At 36.2% G+C, this 19,283-nt stretch overlaps 1 long non-coding RNA gene across 2 annotated transcripts in view; it reads right to left on the reverse strand.

Moving 5' to 3' along the window:
• Positions 1-6,063: 6,063 nt before the first annotated feature.
• Positions 6,064-19,283, reverse strand: part of LOC116849420 — a 30,747-nt gene continuing 17,527 nt past the window's right edge. The window contains exons 2-4 of one of the 2 annotated variants that reach the window (XR_004379134.1): positions 11,353-11,524; positions 11,049-11,279; positions 6,064-10,212 (exon numbers count right to left, since the gene is read on the reverse strand). This is a non-coding gene — a long non-coding RNA (uncharacterized LOC116849420). The remainder of the gene's footprint in view (positions 10,213-11,048; positions 11,280-11,352; positions 11,525-19,283) is intronic. The other variant, XR_004379133.1, reaches the window with a different exon arrangement.

Below are 19,283 nucleotides of genomic sequence, written 5' to 3' on the forward strand. Positions count from 1 at the left end.
AATAACATATTGATTGCAAAAGGCTACGTTTGTTGGGTAGAATTTAATTTCCATCATCAGAGGTAATAATCTCCTGAAAGTTTCACATTAATTTACGGCTGTAGTTTAAAATTAATCGACAGCATTAGGATTAATAATACAACGTGCCCCAATTGCATTTCACGAGCTATATTTCAAAAGATTTTATTTTATTTATTTCACTGTTCGTTCACCCTTTACCTATTGTCGATTAACGCCCGACTTATCACGATAAAATTTACTCACATGAAATTATTTTATTATCATACTGTAAACATTATAACCTGTTATATTCTCGGTTTCTGATTTTCACGGCATGGCATATTAATAGCTGGTCGGTGAGCGCAAGCCGCAAGACACCCGAATAAGCATCGGCCGCTAAAAATTCACCGTGTACGCGCGCACGATGCTCGATTGTATTTATTTCCTCAATAATTTTGCGCATCATATGCGCTCAGTGGAGTAACTCTATTACACCAGACACCGGATCTTTAGTTTAGAGAGCTTAGAATATCTGATTTATATCGCTGTGTCCATTTGTACTGCAGTGCGCGGCCTGCGTGCGGTATTATTTTTGGATTTGACTAATCCCGCGAGAGGGTATAGGACTAGTGATGACCACGTACACTGACTCCACTGACGGCGAATGACGTTCCTTCGTCGAATGAATCAGAGCATGAGTCTGAGTTTTGACAAAATTCCCGGGGCCGCGACGACACCCAATACAATGGCCCCGGAAAGCTTTCTTCGCATCCTTGAAAGTCCCACGCATTAGAGACACCGCGATTTTTTTTAACAGATCGGGCGCCTCGCATCGTGTAGAATTTTCACCGAAAATAAACTCGGGGTTTGCACACATCACATGCACGTATTTTGCGAAGCTCTGCGTCCTCCAAAAATACGCGAATCTTTTTGCAGTAGACAGCATTACTATCGGTGGACGAAAAGAGAGATTCGTGATTCGAATTTTTCAACGAATTGGTAATTAAATTAACTTAATAATTTGAAGACTCTCTTTCTCTCTCTGTCTTGAGAAGAAAAATATTTCGTCAAAACAATTTACTAGAGGAGATAAATATTTTGCCAAAATAATCACGAAAATTATTTCCATGGAAACTCCAAAATTTAAGTTTAATCGAATATAAATAGTGTTATCCAATTATCTCACTTGAAAAATTATTAAACTTAACATCAATTTCAAAAATAAAGTTTTTAGTTGTTTGCAAAAATCAATAACAAATAACAAATTGGTATGCGTATTTGAGCAGAGAGTCAAAGATTCGTTGAACCATATCTTTTTTATCCGTAGTATTGTAAAAAGAATAAAAAATTTAATAGTAATTTTCATAATGTTATTTTTACTAAAATTTAGCGATATAAATATAGATAAAAGATAAGGTAATGTTTGAATGTAATGTAGTGAATAATGTTAGGTGCTCAGGACGTGTGTGTTCGAAATGCAATTCATTTTCTGCAACACAAAGCTCCGCTCTTTGTAATAGAATTTTATATGTAGCATCAATTATTATATTTTATATTATGTTTCTGTATGCTTCTGGTATATATTGTTGAGATTCTTCATCATTATTTTACTGTGCTCTTTTTTTGCTGTAAAATAACAACAAAGATAATATTATTAGTTACTACTACTAGAACTCCGTGTTTTAAATTTTCTTTATAACACTACGAATAAAAAAATACGGTATCATTTAAAAAAGTAAAGGTAACCTTGTTTTTTTACGAAACTCTTTTTTTACGAAAAGAGCGGAAATTTTTCGAAAGTTTTACAGTTGCATTTTGTTGCTGTTTAAAAGCTTAAATTAATGGCATCCAGAATGTTTCCAGAATGTACGATTATTGCAACTGGTAAAAAATATGTGTCTATATGAAGTATTTTTGAATATCGTACGTTTTAAAATATTTTAACCGAAGCTTTTTAGTTTTTGTGTCAATAAATTTCTAGTCGTTTCGAAATATATCTTTAATAATAATATCTCTGGTCAAATATCATGTACAAACTTCACGTGTAACAGTCGTCAATTATCGATAATCAATCTAATTTCTAATTCACGACTGTTGAATGGTACTTGGCAAAATTTATGTATCCTGCCGTAAAGTTCAGCAATAATTATGCTGGAGAGACAACAGCCGCAGTAATAAAGTAAAAATAATTTCCCCGCATATACCTTCGTCGCACTCGAGTGGTACTGATTTCCTACCTCTCCTCCTGTTTTATTATTGGACCATTACCAGAAACGATAAAACGTTCGTTATCGATCCTTACTTCTTCCTTTTTCAACTCAAATTTATATACGCTCTTTTGCCGCCCATTTAACGCATCAATGTATTGATGCGAGAGATTTGTGGCTATCTCTTTTTGACTACAACAATCATTTTGTTAATCTATATATTTTAATGAAAGATCACAAAAGTCAACGACCAGTGCCGTCATGTATTTATTTTTTGATTATCTTCTAAGGCTTCTTTTACCTTGTCACGGCTATGTTGAACTTGTCAAGCGAGAAACGACATATTAACGAAAATTTGCTTGCCATTTTTAAATAAAGATAAATATAGATGAAAGAGTAATTGGGACTGCTTGAACATATTTGTAAAATTGCCCGAAAGGTATCCCTTTTCTCTGACAATTAATAAATAATTATACATAATAATAAATGGAAAATAAAAATTATAATAAATGGTAAAATGAAATATGCAAAAAAAAACAGACTTATTTTATCATTTTACGTGTCTCATTTCACCATTTATTATACGAATATTTGTAGATCATTAAGGGAAAGAGATATCTTTTGGACAATTTTACAAGTGTGCAATCTCAAATGTGTTCTTTCGTTTATATTTATCTTTATTCAAAATTAGATGTAATTTTCGTCAGCATGTCATTCCTTGTTTCTGATATCACAAATTCAATATGACTGACGAGGTATAAGATACCTTACCGTTTACTAAACTTTCTTATCGAAAAATGTGCTCGAATTACACGCATTTTCATCCGCGTTTAGCGAATGACAAGAGAATACTATCTCGTAGTTCGTCTAGTCGGTAAAATACAGCGAAATGATCCTTTCTCAATTTCCTCTGATTATACGATGGGACACAACAGAGCGAGCTCTGTCGCCAAAATAAAAGACTAGTCGACGGTTGGCGGAGTGCGTGGTTTTAGCTTACTTTTATTGTCGGAAGTCGAACTGGAGCGCAAGGGTGCGCGCCTCCTCTTCCCTTTCGCGTCGAGTCGGCGGTACTACGTCGCGTCGCGTCGCTACCCCAAGGCAAAGGGGTTTATTTCGCGAATCCAGTGGCCTGGCCCTCCTTCCCTTCGCCCCGCACCCCGCGTCCTGACTTGGCTCTCGCCTCTATCTCGCGTCCTGAATACAAATCGCGACGTTTCCTTTCGCGAGTTCTCCCGTAGACTGCCAAGACGCGCGATCATTACCATTAATGAAGAAGCCGGTAGCGCAACGTCGGGGATGCCCTGCGCGATCCTCTCTCGCTCCCTAACCCTCCGACCTCTTGCTACCCCCAGACTGCATCTTCCCAGGCGCATAACTCACGACGACCGGTACGGAAGTTCCGAGGCCGATAGTAATGCAGGATTATTCCCGCCGGGTACACAAGCGCGCGCCCGTCCATATCTGGCGATTTACAATTTTTATACCAGCGTGTCCTCGGGGAGCATCGTCGCGTGTGTCGTTGAACCTGGCAGAAAAGGTCAACAGCGAGGGGGATGTTTTATTTAACCCCTTTCCCTCTCCTCCCGCGGCATTGGACTTGGCGGAATCACATGCAAATTAGTTATCGAGTAACGTCGGATTCTTACGGCGACGGAAGAATCGCCTGATTGAGAGGTTTAAATAAGGAAGCGGTTGATTTTGGATCTCCAGCGCGAGACGGAAGAGATGAATTATGAATCGTTCGTTCCTTGGGATTTTTTAGTTATGAATAGGGCATGTAAATACGTGCGAATGCATAATAAAATAGCTGCGCAAGGGTATGCAAAGAGCGCCCGACGGTCATGTTATTTATTTTATAGAAATGTTTGCGGCGTGTAATCAAACCGCGAGATTAAAACGTCGTGCTTTAAGTAAAGTCAAACCACCGTCTTTAATTACGTTCAAATTAAAATTAAGATGTTTTTAACGAAGGCAGAATGTCTTTCAGCAATAGAATTATTTTTACCTTGTGTGTGTCTTACTTCTCTTATTTTTATGCACAATGTGATATTAGGTAAAATTAATCCTTGTGAAAGAGGTTCTAACTTTAACAGCAGCAAACAAGTCGAACAATGAGGTCAAATAATGTAGTTATGATGATAATCCCGTCGCGAAATGAATTTTTTGTGTGAAACGATGAATAAATAACACAGATGGTAAAGAGGAGACGTTAAATTTATTTATTTTTCCATGAAAAGTAGAATAAATAACAAGCATTTTATATCAACAGACCGATATCTGAGCGATCGTTTGTTTATTCTATGAGTTGAAGAAATAAAATCTGAAATCGTATATCGTGAAGGAATATTGTTGTTTTACTTATTAGAAATATATATTTAGTAAGAACATTAATTTCACTCGTCTCTTGTATCAACGTAAATGCAAACGAACGCAATCGACGATGTTAATTGCTTATCTTGACGTAAGCTGTTATTTATTTCTTCGCACCGTCAGTTGTCATCGCAGTGTATTTTGAGAGTTTCATTACTAAGGAGAAAGTAAACACCGATGCACTATGTTCATACATGTGTTATGTCATTACATAACTTTTTTTAAAAACAGATAAAAACGTAGTCTACGTTTCTTACATTATTTTTGATATATTAGTTCATTAGATGCATTAAATATTAATAACACTTCTCTCAGGGGAAAAATATGAATATTTAAAACTTTGTAATAAGGAACGTAGACCATGTTCGTCTGTTTTTAAAAAAGGTCATTTGACACGTTTGCTACTAACGTTACATATTTGTGACATAACGATCTCTCACTAGAGACCACTCTAAAAGAAAAAATATTTAAAAAATAATAAATATTTATTTGATGAGAGCTTATATCATATTTACTTAAATTAAATTTTTTTATTCAAACGGAATAAACAATTTTCAGTAAATAACTGTCAGTAACATAACATTAATTATTATTATAATTTCTCCCTCAACAATATAAATGCAATATAATATGTGTGTTATGTAACAGTTACATTGTTAAATGGGAAATTATAATATTGATGTAATGTTACTGTTAATTGATGTTTCAATTGGGTTGCTTTAAAAAAAAGTTAAGATTTTCTTAAAACTTGATCAAGAGATCATGTACATTTCCTCATTCGAAAAGTATATTTTATATTAGTTTATTTTAAGTAATACATTATATATTATAATATCCATCGAATTAAATATTGCTTTTATTTCTTACATATTTTTTTCCCTCAGTGTTAGCATGTCAGTGTATGTGTAACGGAAAAAGAATTTTTTTTCGTGTCCACATTATCAAGTTAAGTTTTATGCAATTACGTAAAAAAAGATACGAGATGGCCAGTGAGGGGAGTGCCCTAAATAAACCGTGCTAGCGAACATGTTAATACATCTGTGAATTAATGTTTTAGCATACATTGATATAATGAAATAATGTAATATATTAACGTTACGACAAAGAGAGAGAAAGAGAGAGAGAGTGTGTGTGTGTGTGTGTGTGTGTGTATGTGTGTATGCAAAGTAAACGAATAAATTGCACGTAACAGTGTTTTGAAGCACGCGCTTGGTCAGTTGAAGGACGCGTGACATTGGTAACAATGCTATACGCGTCGCTCTCACGCCCCTTTCCCCGCGGTCCTAGCAGCCTTTGATGCCTCAGTGAGTACATCGCCCCGCGTCGCGTATGTTATTTTCGATTTTTGTGATTAGAACGTTGGTGAGAGAGATCGCATCTCATCGCGAGTATGATCGTCATGCTGAGATCATTGCAAGCAGAGAGAGGGCATTGTAGAATTGGTATAAATGATTATCATGATACATATTTTTTCGTACTTTTTTATTAGATATAAAAGAAATATAACCTGTATAACATAACCTACAATTGAGTCACGTATTACTGATATCTTAGCGCTGAATTCTTAATTGGATCGCCAGTACTGAGCAATTTCTCTGTTGTGACTAATTAGGAGATTTATTTTCTATTTCAGACCTGTCAGAACTTGCGGCTGTATTGGAAAAGCTGCTGCGTTCCGGTGTATACAGACGCAATATCGGAGGGTTCGCGATTCGAGTAGAATTGCCTCAAAGGTATTTTAACTCATGGTTTTTTCTACTTAACATTTCGTAACCTTAATATCTCATAAACGGTATTAAGATTTTTAGATATTAAGATTAGTAACAATGCGATAAACAACTATAGACTATAGACGTATACTAAGCAATCAAATATTAAGGAATGTAATATGAAATATTGGTATAATATACGATATACGATAATATAAAATACGATAACGGTGTTCTCTTGAGTACATTGAGGGAAAAAATATCTAAAAAAACCAAAAAAGATTTATTCAGTCGATAATAACATGTCTAATATAAATTCTTCTACTTAATATAATTAAACCTCATGTCTTTAATCTTCTGTACAGAATTCTTATTATCGAATCGTTAAAATCGCGCAACTTCTTTATTACTATAACTAATTAGAAAAATTGTCTTTTTCAAAACTGGAAGACCTTGCAGCCGTGACGAAGGCAGCTATATAATTCCGGTGGTTGCGAATGCAGTACCGAAGGATTCGGTTCGGGCCGAGCAGGGTCGGCTCGTAAGTGTGTACAGATAACCTTTTAACCTTAACTCTTAACTTAACTCCTTTAACCTTTTGCGTTATAAATTTGGGTTGCATTCCAAAACGTTTTCTTTGAGGAAAATCTTACTGTAAATCTGTAGTACATGTTATATACATTATGGATTTTCAGTAAAATTTTCCTCAATGAGGACGTTTTGGAACGCAACCTTGAGATGTATATATATATATATATATATATATATATATATATATATATATATAATTTTCCATCGTTGAATACCTGAACTCACCCGTTAAGTTAAATCATTAAAGATAATCAGCACCATTATATGTTTTTGTTTCAGATTCAGAAGTAGAGCGTGGCCGATTCTGAGTTGACGACACTTCGGTAAGTGAAGAAGCTGTGTGTTTAAAAAGATTTATAGTTGTAGACAATTTTAAAATTCGTTAAAATTTCTCAATGCGATTTACCTTAGATATTTGGCTTTCTTGTGTGTGTCATTGTATAAAAAATATTACTTGAAACAATGAATGAATCACGTTCTTCAATATCTATATTATTTGAACATATTTTTTTCACTCTCCTTATAATTATTTAACACCATAGAATTATTCAATATAACTATTCATATTGAATGTGATTTTCTAATTGTTCTAAGCAATATACAATTTTATTAAAATCAAATTGCATTAATATTCGCGAATGCTTTATTCGCATTAACGGATTTCGTGATTGACGTGGCGATTGATTTTCTAAATTTTTCATACGTGTATATATGTCGCAATTACGTTCCGTGAACAGCAACGAAGCTTGTTAAATTCAACATCGCGAAGATAAGTTTTATTGAAGCAAAACAATCCGATTTTATATATCTAGCAATTTTTTTCGCAATATAAATTGGACGCACCGATTTCGTGATCATCGAGATTTTGTTTTCAGTTTATTTTATTTTTTTATAGTTCCTCTCGCGCGTACGAGATATGGTATGGTCGAGTATCAGTATTTTTATTGAAAACAACACAAGTCGGACAGAGTAAAACCGAAGTTTTTTTCGTCTAATTACGCGTCATGATTTCGTTTATTGTAGAGACAGAAACTTTCAATATTTACAATCGCGTACGATCGCGTACAGGATTTCTAATTTTCGTGTTTTTATATTTACGTTTGCGTTCGCGCACGCGATTATCTCTTTAGAAAAATGTGAATTTTATTGAATTCGCGAAGATATTCCGGAGATATTCTGGAAGAGCGTACTTCGCAGAGATATTGCGGAGAAGTCTTTGCGCAATGTCGCAGAGCATGGCTTCGCACAAGTGTTGCGAAGCCATGATGCATAAGAATCTCACGCCACCTGCGATTCTTTGCCCTGACAGATCTCGCGATCGCGTTTTTAATTCGCGTCGCGTCGACTTCGCCTACGAATTTTAACCTCATGCTTCTCGTCGATCGATTTTGCACACGCCGCGAGCGTATACTGATGTGACATAATCCGTCACGAATAAGAATTCGATAGAATTATTATGAAATTTTATATACATATTTATCGTTTGTTTCTAAAATTGGAACACTTGAGAAAACGAGATTCCCGTTTGTTGACGAAGTTTTACCGTCCTGTGAAACGTACCACTTTCTTTTTTTCTCGATCTTGTCACGAACGCCGTGATCTTCGATTTTCTATAGTTTATACGCGATCAGAGACTCGCGCGTATTTTCCAAGTACTCGAGTTTATCGCGTATATTTTGTTAGACCGTCAAACGCTGTTGAAACGATCGCGAGTGCAGTGATTGAGTGACAGATCTAAGAGACTGGATGCTGAGCCGTGAGTTTCATCGGTGGTTCTGGCCGGCGTTTTGGGCGATGCTGAATTGGTGAGTGCTCAATTTAAACGCTCACAAAACGTCATATTACGTAGTGCATGTTCAGATGTAAATCGCATTGATTTTCGATGAAAAAAATCACCATATGAAGATTGCTAACGATGCGAGATTATTTAAAAGAGATCTAGAAATTAATGACGCATCGTTGTAATATCTAATGTTACTCAAAGTGAGATATTTTAATGATAGACATCGTTTTATTTTATATATTCATAGAGGAACTTTGATCATTAGGGAATGCCGTTTAATTCTCGAAGAGATATATAAAAACAAAGAAAAAAGTATATTCAAAAGAACTGAAATTAGTTTTCGTTAAATTGTAATGCCGTGTTTTTAATAACGTGTTTCTTGCGTTTTCTTTTGTTTATCTACAGTAATAGTAATGTATGTATAATATGAATTTTTTGACAGTAGATTTTGAAAAAATATTATACTCACTTCAAAGGAGTAACTATTACTTTCTCTAATGATGATTTTTTTCAACGGTCAATATTTTTACTAAATCCAAGAAAATCGAGCCACTTACGCTGAAGTATATTATATAACATGTCTGACTCATGACAATTTTCTTAAAAAGTCACGTCGGTGGATATTTCACCAAACACTCTTCAAAATTCATGTTGGTTTATATTTGACCAAACGATTATATTATCTTTAATTCGCCAGTATTAATATCGACATAACTGCGAGTCGCATGAATATTTTCTTGCGCGATACACGAAAGCAAATATTCGAGATGGAAAAGTATTTCTCAAGCAGACTTCAGTACGTGTTGGAAGCGCGAGTTACCTACTTCAGTTACGTCACCGTACGTGCGCGAGATAGTTAGATTGTCTTCCCCAAGTTATCCTTTCACATGATGTTAAACTTCTCTCTAGTCTCCATTGACCATACGTACCTTCGCTACTTCCGCAATATTCGCAATACCTACTGATGAATATGAGACCGTGCACGAAGATTAGATTACACTGAATTTGTGAACCTGTCAGAGGTAACAGGAATATCTTTGGCAAACTAACTTAAAGCGCGCGAAACTTGTTCTTTGGTGTAAATGAAGCATTACTCTGATAAATGCGCTAAAAATTTTTGCATAGCTAAAAAATGGTCAATAATATTGTGCCAGATAAGCGAAACAATTAGATGCAAAAATAATAATTTTGCTTATTTTATTAGAAATTGAATCGCAGAGACATTCGCTGTTCAGCAACGTGATTAAGTATATGAAAATGGAGTTGTGATAAAATATTTATGAAACAATCGATGACAGGATATTTTTAACGTTGCGTATTCACGACGTCAACATTACACGACAAATTCTCGCGACGAACAAAATAAATTATGAAATACGTGCTTGTCCTCTTCGTGTGTCCTCTCCCTTTTCGCCGCGTAAATTCGATTTCCCATGCGTTGTCACCGCTGGTTTCCAGCATGAAGCATACTCGTTTAATAATCGTATTAAACCAGGCTTAGCAATATCCGCGACGTCAATCAGTACCGATCAGGACCGATCGACATAATCTGAAATATCAAATTCCATCTGGTGTTCCATTAAACTGAAAACTAGAGGACTTAATCTATGCCAGCCAATCAGCTCCCTGCAATTCGTGACACGCCGATTCTCCTTGCGCGACCATTTACCGTTCACATTTTGCGTCTGCACTGGAAGTGTTAATATCCGAATGGCTAAGCACTTGAGTACTACTCGGGTGTTCGAGTCTTTCGAGTAGTTCCCAGGTACTCAGGTATCCGGTTATCTTATCCGTAAATCATCGGGATTCGTGCTGCGCGATTCATGTAGATGCTACTTTAAAAACGAACAAAAAAAAGTTAAATCTCAGCTCGCCCAAAATCAATTGCTGCAGAGAATAACAGATAATAGATAGATATCACTCGGATATTACCTAAAATTTCCAGGCATCTGGTCAGTTATTTCATGCAATATCGGAGTGCCTGAGTAGTACATGCAAATTTCAGTATCAGGTAGATACCCAGACAATTCAATATAGAAACCAATGTTAGAGATTAATCGAAAATTTTACTTGACTGAAATAATCGGCAAATTAGTAATCAAAATTAATCAACTGTGACATATAACGTCACGAATAATTTCATCGATTGATAAAATTAAATTATTAATCAAACGTTGATATGATTGATTGCTGATTAACAATTAATCTTATCAATCGATTAAATTACTCGTGATTACATATATTACGACTAATTAATTTTGATTATTGATTTGCTGATTACTTCAGTCAAAGAATATCTTCATCGATTAATGCCCAACCGCACCGGCGGAAACTATCTAGTTTATATTGATAACACTATAGTCCGAATTTACGTATGTGACGCACCTCACGTATATTACGTTCTCCTTTTTTCTACATTGCATTACCAAAATGCACACAACAAACGTCTTCAAGGGACTCCTGCGAGTCTTTGGAAACGGTTATAAATTTTTATCAGAAAGAAGGATTGATCCGATAGCAATAAACGATCTCCACACGTGTGAAACCACGCGATAACCGGGAGAATCCTTATATATCCCACGGAAATATTAAAAATGGAAAAAATTATCTTTAATCCTGAAAAGGCAGAAATGGTTTTGCAAGGGAATATTTTCGTCTCACTTCTTGATAAGACGTTTCATATTCTTACCCGTACTTCCAACGCACGTAACATTCTCTCTGCGCTGCACGTATTTTTATGTCGCCTGCTTTTTAGTACGACTCAAGCGAGTTGCTTGGCTTCGATGGCAATTCGTCACGTAGTAACCTTGTTTCGGGGATGGCATTCGCGAACAAATGCGCAGATGTGCAATTTATAGGCTCTGAAACAGAAAGCCGAATGCGATAACATTAAGCTTCTTGATCAAGGACGTAGAGTCTAATCGGCGATACATGTCCCATTTTAATGCCCGTGCAGTAATGTACCGCCGCTTTAGTGTCTGCTAGATCTCGACGAGCCCTATAGCTAACGCGGGGATTTATTCCGGGCCACTAATTACCTCGGAATCCATGTGGATAAATATAAGCGCATTTATAAGGGCGGATACATTTATCGTCGCATTTCACGTTCTGCCAATCGTGTACGTTAATCTCTCGCGATTTAACTGTGGCGATGCTTCGCGTGTATTACTGCGACATTCTCGACGCTTTAACGTATGAGATTTTAACCGTTTCAGAGATAACGTACACAGGGAGAATTTCATAATAAAGATTATTCTATAGAATTTTGTAACTGTGTAGCGTGTACCGTTTGTCCCGCATGTTAATCGCAACGTTACTGGCGCTAAATTGCAATTTACATCCTGATTTGTTTCGCTTAGCTTGCTGAGCTTGAATTTCAACGGGAGAATTTTTAAGAAAAACTGTAAATTCAAAGTGTATATCGCGCTATTTCGTTCAGCATGCTTTACCGCCGTCCGAGAAATTCGTCACAAGGCGACGCGTCGTTTGAACACCGCGCGGCGCCGCGACGCCTAACGACCTAGATTTTTCTCGGGACTATTTTACCGCGACCAATTCTTTCTTCGCGTAAGCTTCAACCGCAATTTATTGTCTCTACATGTGCGAGACAACGTCGACTCGTGCATGAAAGTATGAAATATGTCACGTGTTGATACACTTGTGTAATTTTTACAAATGCGTGTTTTATGATAGTACTGTTTGTGCAAAATACAAGATCATAATTTATTATATTACGTACTCATAATATTTACTTCAACTTACTCTTTGTTATCGGACAGCATTAACGGTGTTTTCGGTATTCTATGTAAATAAAGATGCAGAGATAATCTCATGGTGTTTCTTCACAAAGTATTTTACGGCTACTTTAAGTTCTGATGTGGAATTGATGAGAATATATACATTTATTGATGTACATGTTCTTCAAGTGCATTAATTTTCTCTTCGATATATACTTCGATATACATATATACTTCGATGTATGTCACTTTGTGAACAGACATCGTGAAAATATAAAGCGCATCAGCGAGACGATGTTAATTTCTGATTCCCATCGATGTTTCAATCATTATCAGATATCTGCTGAGTTACTGTTTATTAAGAGAATGTCAAAGTGACGAAGCCAAAAAGTGTCGATAACGTAGAGGCAATCGTCGATATGTCATGTCAGATAAACACTAACACGATCACGTTACTTTTTTCACATTTCATGTATATGTGGATCTCACATAAGTGTGCTGCTTGTGATATTTAGCGGAAAACATGAGCATACATATGTAGAAATCTCTTGGCAAACCTTTCGTATTATATTTTTAAATTTCTCTAAATTTCGTTATAAAGCTAAAGCAAGATATTTTAAAATTTTTCTGGATGGAGAGAAAATATTATTATTAATATTGGGCACTTGCAATCTCCCGTGCAATCAATACGACGTAAACTTTGCAGAAGAGAGTCAGTATTTTGTTGATAAAGTTTTGTACGGTATCTCTTGAAGCGCAATCATAGTTTCTGTATTGTGCATAAAAGGTCATATGTTTCTGACAGAAAATTGTGTGTGCCGTTAATGTTAAATAACATCCAGCTAGGGCACACACGCGACTATTTCATGTTCGACATAAATTTCTTAGAGACAAACAATGAAGTATCGACTCTGCAGTATTTGAGAGAAAATCAGTAATAAAGAGTACATATACACATACATAGACATACACACACGCGCGCACAAACATGCCGTTGCATCACGCACGCTGCACGGTACTGTTTGCGCTATATATTTCCTTTTATTAAACATCCCGGATATAATTAAATAAATACCAGACTCAGCTAAATAAAATTTACGAGTTACCTCGCTGTTGTATCTTTATTTTCTACGGGTAACTGGCATATTATAAAAATTAAAATAGCTAATAAATAAGGAAGGTTAGGTGTCTGGAGATTTACTAAATTTGCAAGTTTAAAAAAAAAGAAAAGGACAAAAGAAGAGGAAGGACAAAAGAGGTATTAGGACGCACCTGTATGTGCGCCTTTGTGTATTCGCACTCAACAGAGCAAATGCAATATAACATATGCTGTAAAATGTGTGTGTGTGTGTGTATGCGCGTGTATAACCGGTCGTTATTTAACTTCCTAGCCGTGAGATAATGCGTGTATTTATGCGTGTCCGCGCCCACGCGCGCGTGCATGCGTGCGTGCATATTCATCCCGCGTTAAATGCCATTCGGTGCTTCGTGGGGCAGGAAAATCGCGCGGCAGACTGTACGTGAATTTTTATACGACGGATTTTACGTCTCGCAGAGCGTTTGTTTGCCCCACACTGCCAGCCCCGCGGGATTTTTATGGTCTGCATATCCGCAATCCCGGTATTACGCAGGTACACTATTCGCTTAGGCGTCGCGCAATCCAGCTACACTTCTCTAGATCTCAGATTCACTGGCGCATATGGTACCATGGTGATGCGAAAGTTGTTCGAGCTTCGCTTCTTATACCTGCGACGTTTCGCGACGTCGCGAACTTGGCGCGACAGCGAAATTGATTAAAAAGATTCGCCGTAATTAAAGACGTAAACAGCCCTCTAGTTAATGTCGCAATAACTTGCGAGAATTTTACCTCACGTCAATATTGCCTCACTAACTGAGAAGCAAAGTATTTCATCAAATGGATACACAAGCGTAATATCATCTCTTCTGCAGTAACTTGTGCTGTTAATAAATATTTCTGTTGATTAATCCCAGGAGACTCCGATAAAACTGTATTACACCTAGTACAGACGAGAGATTGTAAATCTTTACAGACGATGTAACATAAAATCTCGTGGACACTTTGATGGAAAAGCGCGAGAGACAATTAGCGAAAGTTGCCCGGGAGGAGATTGGGAACGCGATCGAGGCGGGCCGATAACGGTCTAAGGGTTTAAATTGTTGCGTCTATGGCGAGAGGTCCGCGTATCTAGAGAGGGATAAGAGGAAGGACAAGTAGACGATAAGAAGTATCATCCTGTCCGTCTGCGAGATTCCCGCTGTCGGCTCCAATAACGCAATCGCGAAGGATCGATTTTCAATCCAATCGTCAGAGAATGCAACGTGTAAACCGCGGTAGGAAGTGCAATATATTTTCATGAGTGCCCACCTTCGATGGGCCGAGGAGCCGGGAAAAGGTACGGATGGTACGGTTATACCGGCCCAAGAGGGATGCTTTAAAATCGAATACTCGAACCCGAACAAACTCTTGTACCGGCCTCGGAAACCCGATATAAACTCGTAATATGGCATTTTTCCCCCTGCTGCCTCTTTTTTCATGCCCTCCTGATACCAACCAGATTTTTCTCCTTCTGTTTGTCTCCACCTTCTCTCCCACACTCGTAGTCACCAACTGCGGAAAATCGCGGCTTGACTCTTGCACCCCACGGAATAATCCGAGTCTTTGAATTATCGCAGTCACGTTACGCTTTTTCCTTCGTCGAATTTTCGACCTATTTTTAGCACGGTGCATTTTGACAGAGTGGTATACCTTTGAATGCTTTGGCCTGTATCTCCTTTTAGATGCACGCGTATTTTCTATTTCGTAACGCAGCCTTCTTCGCTCCTATTCATACTCAACGATTTAAAAGCGACCGCACCTTTCTTTGCTCTTGCTTTGCCCGTATCCGTCTTCAATATCACCAGTCCGGTGTATATTGAAGATTCAATGGTCTCTGTTGGATTCGAGACCTCACTTTTCTTCCTCTCTTTGATCCTTTCGCTCGAATATCCTAGTTTCATATTCTTTTTGCATTAATTTCCCTATAGGTCCCAGTAAGCACTAACTAATAGTAACATTATGTCAATGTTACTGTTAGAACTCACCGGAGCGTACTTTTAAGAAGATTGTAAAGTAAAGTGAATTTGTTAAGAATTCATTCAGACTTGTACTACGCATAAATAGAAATATTATCTAACGGCTCGTGCAACTGGATAAAAATTGACTATGTAAAAGTTGACACATTTGAAACTAAAATTGACATTTTTTATATGTGTCCTTTGGGTGAACGTACCATTTTTAATCTCATTCTTAATTTTTTTTAAATTATAAATTAAGATTTTAATGAAAAAAATTACTATGATATTAAAGACTAATGTATCGATGTTATACATAAATTTCAGAATTATTGGCCGTTTTATTTGGGAAATACAGCAAAAAAGTTCATAATTTATAGAAATACTCACAAAATATATGTATATATATATATATATATATATATATATATATATATATATATATATATATACACACAAAATATATATATATATATATATATATATATATATATATATATATATATATATATATATACTTTTTCACTAGACCAACTGATATATAAATAAAGCATTAAGAAAAATAAAAAAAAATATTTTTGTATTTGTAATATTTATATAAATATATATGTTCATTCTAACTTTGCCTAAAATTAATATTTGTGACGTAAATAATGAAATAAATATATAGAAAAATAATTTTTTTCGATAAATGTAATTACAACGTTGATCCATATAATCTTAATATGAATCTAACTATAATATAACAATTGCGCAAGCGTAATTTCTAATGGAGAAGTAATATTGCTCGTGAATGAAATTAGTGAATGAATAGTGGATTTGCAGTGAGAACTGCATCTTTAATATCGCGCAGGGGATCATATCGGACGCACCTTGCTCCACCGTAGAAATACATTCCATCGTTCGCATACATCACGGTCATATTTTTCGAGAGCGCGCGTGTAATGCTCTGTGCAGTCCTTTTCTCTTGCTGCATTCGCCGGCAACGGTTGGCATGCGTACAGCTTCGCGGATCCTCCGGATTCACTCTTTCCCACCCCAATAGGGAATGTGTACGGGAAGAGCGATCGAGGGATCGATACCATCCCTGTCCCCGCGCGATTTAACGACGCGAGGAAATTGAACGGTCGTTGCGAGCTGCGACTCCGGCTTTTCAACCAGCTTGGAGAGACAGCCAGGAAAGAACAACTTCGAACTCCATCGTGTAGTTCAGCTTTCGATTTGCGCGAGCGATGACGCGCTGGGTACGCGTAGCGGACGAGGCGACGGAGAAATCTAAACTTTAAAGTGCGTTCTCTCTCTCTCTCTCCCCTCCCCCCTCCCAACTGCGCGAAGAAATATAAGACGTGAACGCGACGTCTTTGTTGGAAAATCTAGTGAGATTGCTCGAAGATTGGGTATCACTTTCATAATCCGAGCGGAGATAGCAGCGAGAGAGAAAGAGAGAGAGAGAGAGTGTGTGAAGGGAAGATTACTCTCGTTGACGTGAATGTGACGAACTCAGGATTATCTATAGAGTTTCACGAAGTTTAAGAAAATGTTGTATCGATATAGGTAGCGCAACGTTGATTATTGCCTTTACATTTCACATAGTAATATTTTTGCCCACGACATAGAATGTAGAATCGGGAAGGTATTCCGATATTCGTTTGAACGAGATTTTAAAGGACCCGGCTATTTCAGTTTCAAGAAGAAAAATAGAGACAGGTAGGAACGAAGATGTATTCTCCAATTTCCAGTGTACTTCACTTTAACGACCGTTTAACGGGAAACTTGATTGTCAAGATAAAGTCGCGATAAACTTTGGCACGGGATAAATTGACTGAAAATTTGTCAAAGAGGCTGTGAATGATAAATGCCAAGGTAACTGTGGAACATTCTGTTATGTCACGATCGATACGTTTGTGCAGAAGAACGTGAACGCAAAGGGAGAAACTGCACAAAGAGGAGAATTGCTAGCTACAGTCGCAATAAAACATTCACTCCGAATATGCTGCGCTATGAAAATTTTATCCACCATTATACTGCACGATCTTTGGCTGGATACCGGTTATTGCTGCCGTCAGTCACCCCTGCCGGCAGATTTACATAAGGATACTTATAATACGAACACTGCAAACTATCGTTTGAACGGCCAAAGTCATGCCAAACCGAGAATAACGTGTCTGGAAAGCTTTTGCTTCGCGTTCCTCGTACCGCTAATTTTTGGTGAAATCGTTCGTAATTTTTACTTTTCTTCTTACCCTCTGTCACACTATTATGCGCGTTTCATGAGACACCCGCTTTAATTCTTAAGAATATATTGCTCGTATAATCTTGTGAAAAGTCACTTAAAATTAGAGATACGTTAATATTTCTATGTTCCATATAAAAACATATGGTGTACATATACGAAAAAATTGAATAAGAGCATATTTTAATATAACACTACATTTCTGTATTTTATTTACTTTATCTCATGTTATTTCTGACTTTTAATCTTTTATCTCTTGAATCATTATAACAGCATGGTTGAAGATATCCTCAAGTAATAAGATGACGTTATTTGATGCCATCATGTTTGCTGGATTTACGCGCAAAAGTGAAATAACTTTTGATCTAAATTCAATATCAAATTGTTTGTGAGCGCTTTCAGACGTAATATAGACATTAATCTGTATAATCTTTCCAAAATTTTTTAATTTATATTGAAATATGGGTAATGAATCTCCTTAAAGGGATTGGAGAGTCAGATTGCCTGAAAATCATGCTTGTTCTTTCATAATTTTTTATGACAAACTGAATGAATATGCGAAAGTATTATTTTGACGTATATTTATATAACATATAAAGAGAAGAAAAATATAATTTTGATGATCAAATACTCAATATAAGTATATGCAGTTAAAATATATTTCGTTTTTCTTTTCAAGATCGTCATTTTGCAGTAATATCTTGATTCTCGGTGATTCAATTAAGCTGAATTTTAGGTAGAAAATTTCCGTAAGCTTGTCATTATCATGTGAAAACTCTGACAAACACTGACAAACTCGTGAGAATATTTAATTTTGAAATATTAATTTTTTTACTATAAAAGAACTGAAAATTTAATAATATTTCATTAAGATATTTGCAATTTTGTTAATTTTTACTCAATTTCTATTTCTATAGTAGTTCACACGATAACGACAAGCTTACGGAAATTTTCTATATAAAATTTCTATGTAAAAACCATACTTATATTGAGTATTTGAAATCGAAATTATATTTTTCTCCTTTTTATATGTTGTATAAATACACGTCAAAATAACACTCGCATATTCATTCAGTTTGTCAAATAACTGTGAAAAAACAAGCACGATTTTCAGGCAATCTGACCTTCCAGTCCCCTTAAGGGGATGCTGGAGTCAATGACGAACTCAAACAATGTCGATAATGCAGAGATGATCGTCACTAACATAATCACGCTATCCTTTTCGTATTTCTTATACATACATATAGAACTTACATGAATGTGTATTGCTTTGTTTTACCATACTCAACGGAAAACTTAACTATATACAGGGTGAGTCATTTTAGTCTATGGATCCGAATATCTTCCAAATTACGGTATCTACAAAAAAATGGTTTAGATAAAAGTTGACCAGGACAGAGGGGGTCATTCAATTGTACCATTGGTTTTGACCTTGAGGTCAATTTTGAAGGTTACTTCAAGGTCACGATGGTTTTTTCTAATGGGACACCCTATTTTTGACTGCGGATTTCGAAAGAGCGGAAAATTTTACATCAAACTTGTCTTATGAAAAAATTGTTTTTGCGACCTTGGAAAGGT

Source organism: Odontomachus brunneus, unplaced genomic scaffold (genome assembly GCF_010583005.1).
Source record: "Odontomachus brunneus isolate Ranch 3 - 2012 unplaced genomic scaffold, Obru_v1 Obru_scaffold_115, whole genome shotgun sequence".
NCBI lineage: Eukaryota > Metazoa > Arthropoda > Insecta > Hymenoptera > Formicidae > Odontomachus > Odontomachus brunneus.